Source organism: Eptesicus fuscus, chromosome 16 (genome assembly GCF_027574615.1).
Source record: "Eptesicus fuscus isolate TK198812 chromosome 16, DD_ASM_mEF_20220401, whole genome shotgun sequence".
Classification (NCBI taxonomy): Eukaryota; Metazoa; Chordata; class Mammalia; order Chiroptera; family Vespertilionidae; genus Eptesicus; species Eptesicus fuscus.
This window is the reverse complement of record NC_072488.1, coordinates 25853535-25859534: the sequence shown is the minus strand read 5'-3', so window position 1 is coordinate 25859534 and position 6000 is coordinate 25853535.

Here is a 6000-nt window from a genome sequence, read left to right as displayed (position 1 = left end):
TCTGCGTATAGGTCTTTTACCTCCTTAGTTAAGTTTATTCCTAGGTATCTTAATTTTTTTGGTGCGATGGTAAATGGGTTAACAGTGGAGATGCCATTTAAAATAATGTTAGAGCAGTTTAATTTAAACATGAGAGTAAGATGCACTAGGATAGTTAAATGAAACAACAGAAGATCCTCAAATAAGGAATTGTGGTCTATGGTAGAAAATAATTTTTTTATTTGGTGCTACAAAGCATTGTATAATTTTTTTAAATTAATCCTCACTCAAGGATTGAGGGTATTTTTTCCTTTTTTTTTTTTTTTTCAGAGAGAGTGGAAGTGGAGAGAGAGAAACATCGATGTGAAAGAGACACATAGATTGGTTGCCTCCCACACACACACCGACCTGGGACAGGGATCAAACCTGAAACTCAGGCACACACCCTAGACTGAGACTCAAACCCCAGACCCTTCGGTTCGCAGGCCAGTGCTCTAACTGCTGAGCCACTCTGGCCAGGGAAGCATTGGATAATTTTGCTAAACATCACATATGGGGCTCAGACATATCTGAATATTTTACCTAAGACAGGAACCACGTGTGTTCATGGTTGTGTTGACTCTGCCCCTGCCACAAACCAGTGACCAAAAAAGCCATCATCTCTTTAGCAAGAATAAATGAGATCAAGTAACAACCTTTTCAGAAAAGACCTTAGGAGTATTTTGAGATAACTGGTCATCCATAACAAGGATGTTCTGTAGAGAATTCTGTTTATAACCCCAACCTCTCTTATTCAATATAAATATTAGGCTTTAAGATAATTTGTGAAGAGAGAAAGTTTAAGATCCCCTATATGATGGGGACATATAGCTTCATATTTTCTTTGCATCCAATCCCCAAACAAGAAAATGTAAAGGGGTGAAGGGATTAAGATAATTATTTAGACAACAGTCCAGATAACCAACTAACAATTATTTTTTTATTTAAATTTTTTATAGTTGACACCATTGCAGATGTCCCCCATTTTCTCCCCCTTTGCCCACCTCTACCCAGTCCCCACTCCCTCAACAATTATTTTGTTTTGTCTAAACTATTCATATATTCCTACCCCAAAGTCCTTTGTCTGTTTGAATTAATTATGTATTAGCTCAAATCTCCACATGAAGCAACATTTTCTGACTCTTGAGAAAATTTATCTCCAGTAAAGTGTATTCATACCACATTCTTCAATTCTGACACTTTTGACTGTAGGATTGACTAAAAATATAGTAACCACTTTTTTAGAAAGAAAAAAAAAAAAGACTCTCAAGTTAATTCCAATCTCAGAAACATTGAAGGGGGGGCGGGGTGATGAGGGAGTATGCCTTAGAATTGAGAAAAACCCTAAAATTACCATTTTAAAAGTGTACTTCAGAATTAAGAAAGTTATTATTCTTATGGGATGCTGAGGGAATGACGAAGTCAGAAAAAGTTGTACATGTGAGTAATTATGTGGGAATAGTATGGTGGCCCTCAGTTCTGGTCATAAAGACACAGCATGAGAAATTAGGACTTAGCAGGGAGAGCACCAAGAGTGGAGAGAAGGGGCCTTGGCAGCAGTCAGAGGTCATGCTGCAGTGGAGCATGAAGATACATTACATCAGGAAACTTGCCTATAGCTGACTGTGCTTCCAAATAATCCTAAATAACCAGAAACCCATAAGAAGTTATTAAGGTGAGCCCTCACTTCTAGAACTCCTTCCCTTAGTTTATTGTCAAAACCTAACAACCAGCCCAGATTGCGTGGCTCAGTGATTGAGTGCCGAACTATAAACCAGGAGGTCACAGTTCGATTCCCATGACCAGGTTGCGGGCTCGATCCCCAATGTAGGGTGTGCAGGAGGCAGCCAATCAATGATTCTCGCTCATCATTGATATTTCTATCTCTCTCTCCCTCTCCCTTCCTCTCTAAAGTCAATAAAAATATATTTTTTTAAAAACACAAAAAAACACCTTAACAACCAGGCAAAGCACAAGACCTTTCAGTTAGCCTTCTTGAGAAACAAGGCTGAGTGTTGTGCCTCCTGAAACATTTAAAATTATATTTAATAGCATTTCAGTGTAATGTTAAAATATTTTTAATTTAATTGTGAAGAAATGCAAAATATTTTGAGACTAAAATACCAGAGGGTAGAGTCATTAGGTGTTACTGTGTTTACCCAATAATTGGCTTCTTTCCTATACTGGATGAATGTCTGTTTCAGAAAGGGAAAATAAATTAAACAGAAAACAAATTCCCTACATAAAGGTCATATGAGCTCTTTGTAATGAAGAATGAAGTATTACAGTAACTTTACTGAGCAACTGGTATTTAATTCAGGTGATTTGCTTCACTCTATAAATGCCAACAACTAGCATTTGTAAATCTGAACTATTATAATGGTCACTTGCAAGCAATAATCGCATCCCGATTCTCTGACTGGAAAAAAAACAACATAAAAATTGTGAAAACTATGTGACTCAATAGGGAAAATAAATATAAATATCCTCTAACAGTTTGGGACTAGGAACAGTGTTTGAAGACAGAGACTAGAAAAGAAAAAGAGGCAGTCAGGGCCTTCTTGGCAGTCCTGATTCTGTCTTCAGCACTTCTAGCACTTCTGAAGTCTACGTGGGTACAAACTGCTACAAAACATATTTGATTTGTGTTTCTGTTCCTCATTCCTAACTTTTTCTTTCTAGGTAAGGGGAACACTTTGGTTTTTACCTGTTCTATTTCCCAAGCCCTGGGTAAGAGTATAGCAGATGGTAGCCAGAGGAATTGCCTCCTTCATTCATTGAGCTCCTATTGTGTGCCAGGCACTGTGCTGGGCATCATAGAACCAAAGATGACTGAGGTCTAGTCCCTACTCTTCAGAAGGGGATCAGGAATCAGGACCAGACAAGTCAACAAATCATTAGGCTACTGGGTTTTGGTTACAGATAAGGAGTACCAAACAGAATTACTTAAGTCCGCCTGTGGTATGTGCCTTGGGGTGGGAGGTGGTGCAACAATGGTGTTCTGGAAGGCCTTCCTGGAAAGGAAACACAGAATTCAAAGTCTTAACCAATGAGTAGGAATTAGCCAGTTGAAGTGCAGCAAAGGAATGCGGAAGAGACTTTTTGGCAGAAGGGACAGAAATAAAACTGGCAGAAATTGGTGAGTCATTAGATAGGGGCTGAGTCAAAAAGAGAAACAGGAATATCATAGATGACCAGGTAAAAACTTCAAAGGAGCAGGCAGAGCAGTCAAGATGGGGGGGGGGGGGGGGGTTGTTTTTGTTAAACCTCACTCAAAGATATTTTTCCATTGATTTTCAGAGAGAGTGGAAGGGAGGGGGAGAGACAAAGAGAGAGAAACATCGATGTGAGAGAGAGACACATTGATTGGTTGCCTCCCACAGGGAATTGAGCCTGCAACCGAGGTACCTGCCCTTAACCTGGAATCTGCCGGTCTGAGCAAAACAGGCCAGGGCTCAAGATCAAGTGTTTTATTTGTTTTTTTGTTTGTTTTTTTTTAATATATTTTTATTGATTTCAGAAAGGAAGGGAGAGGGAGAGAGAGATCAAAACATCAATGATGAGAGAGAATCATTGATTGGTTGCCTCCTGCATGCCCTCTACTGGAGATCAAGCCCAAAACCCAAGCATGTGCCCTTGACTGGATTTGAACCTGGGACCATTCAGTCCTCAGGCCGATGCTCTATCCATTGACCAAACTGGCTAGGGCTCAAAATCAGGTTTTAATCAGATCTTTCTTCTGTCAACTCTGCTTTGGGGAATGCCCCCTCTCTTTGTTAATTGGTCCCTTTGTCCTGACTTCTAACTCGGCTTCAGTAAAGGACAGGCCAGTAACTAACCTCATCCTTCTGTCTGGGTTTGACTCTTTATCAAGTCACCATCTTTCTAGCTTCCTTCCCACTCTCCATCCCTGACATTCATTCCTGTGAAACCTCTTTATTCAGTGCATTTTACTGCTTGTTTGGCTGTTGTTCCAGATGCCTAACATGCAGTTAAATTAAACTTGGCTTTATACTTATTGATCTTTCTTTGCTAGAAAGAATACACTTACTCAAAATAAGTACTAAGTTGTTGTTTTTTTAATGATTTCCAAAGAAATAGCTAAGAGCCCAGGGCTAAGGGCCAAGAAAGCCAATGATAATGATAATAGCTATGAAAATAGACTTTTGTTGGTTGTCTCCTCATCGTCCTAGTCCTGTCTTCTCTTCTCCATAGTACCTTCATTTTCATTTGAGGAATTCACCCCACCCCATGCAACCATGTGCTCGCAGAGAAGCTGACCTCCTGCCTGGTTAGCGTAAGCCAAGCATCACATTCCATCTTCTCATGCAGCGCTTTTGGTTCCAGGACAGACATGTGATTTAAGCAAATAAATATAAGGATACTTGCTGGACTGTAGGACCAAGTAATTCTCTCTAGGTGTGGATGAGGGAACAGGTACTTTTTGGAGTTGTTGGCAGCCATCTTGTGATCATGAGAGTTGCCAGTGTTTTCGGATAAAGCTGGTATTGCAGAAGGCAGAGTGGAAAGATGGAAAGAAACTGAACCTTTAGTGATTGAAGATTTAGGGAAACAATCCTTAGTGATATAAAACTAACCAAAAACCTGCCCTGTCTCAGGCTTGAACTTTTAAATGTCATGAACCAGTACATTCTCTTAGTGTTTAAACCAGTTTGAGTTGTGCTATATTTGTTACTTGCAACTTAAAATATTTTATGGTATATAGCTACTATTTATTGAGAGCCTACTATGTGCCAGGCATTGTAAAGAGTGTTCTACAAAGACTAATTCTCACAACCATATTTTTTTTCTTTTTTAATTTTGGTAAAATATACTTAATATAAAATTTCCTATTTTAACATTTTAAGGGTACAATTCAGTGGCACAATGTTGTGCGACCATTACCCCTACCTATTTCTAATCACAACCATATTTTGAGATGGGTATGAATATCCTCATTTTATCAAAAAGGAAACTGATCTTCAGAAGGGTACATTACCCAAATCAGACCACCAATTAGTGAGATTTAAACCCAAGTCTATCTGATTGTAAAGCCCAGGTTTTTTCTACTTCATTATAGTGCCAAGTTAAATTATCAAGCAAGGAAACAGGAAATATTGGTCAAATTACCAGCCCAGATTAAGACTTTGGGGGTGCAGATCCAGCAAACAGGAAACCAGGCAAGGAACAAAAAGTGATCAGAATTCAAGTCATCAAAGGTAGGACCCTAGAGATTGGAATCAAAAGGGATAAGGGAAACCACTTAGGTTCAAGAAGTAGGATTTGAAAGAGGCTCATCAGTGGAGATTGCAAGAATATCTGGCTGTATTTGTACACCCTACCCTGGATTGTAGGCAAACAGTTCTTGCCCTGGCAACTTACTTATCCAAAGGATTCTGGCCTGAAGACTAATAGCAAACTATATTTTAAAAGAAAAATACCCTCAATTTTGTGTTAAGCATTCATTAAAATAAGTCACATAATAAAGTTGATCCATATCAAGAGGGAGAGACATCCTGTGGTGGGGCCTGGTCCTTTAAATGAGGTCTTTAATGACTGGGAAACTCTATTGCCTTCTTGTTAGAACAAGATGGATTCCAAGTAGTGTTCCCTAAAAAAAAATTACAAGCTTCTATGCTAAAAGCTATCCACCTTTGATGAGTATCTCTTGTTTACTTTTTAACTAAGGGTTTTTAACTAGGGCTATTAGAACTCTACAGGGTGTTTAATCTGTTGATCTGTTTGTTTTAAAAAGTCTGACTCCTTTCATTTGTGATCCTAGGTAAGTAGTGGCTTGGAGGGTTTTACTTACACAAAAGATCAGTTCCCTAATTTTCAATTTCCGTAAGTGAATTTCTACAGTGTCAGAGGCTGTCTTGAAGTAGAGGGTGGGAAGTTATGAGAATGGATTAAGACTCCTCATGGTTTTCACACCCCAAAATCTGGATCTCCATACGAAGGCCCTTTCTCCAACTGTGTAGT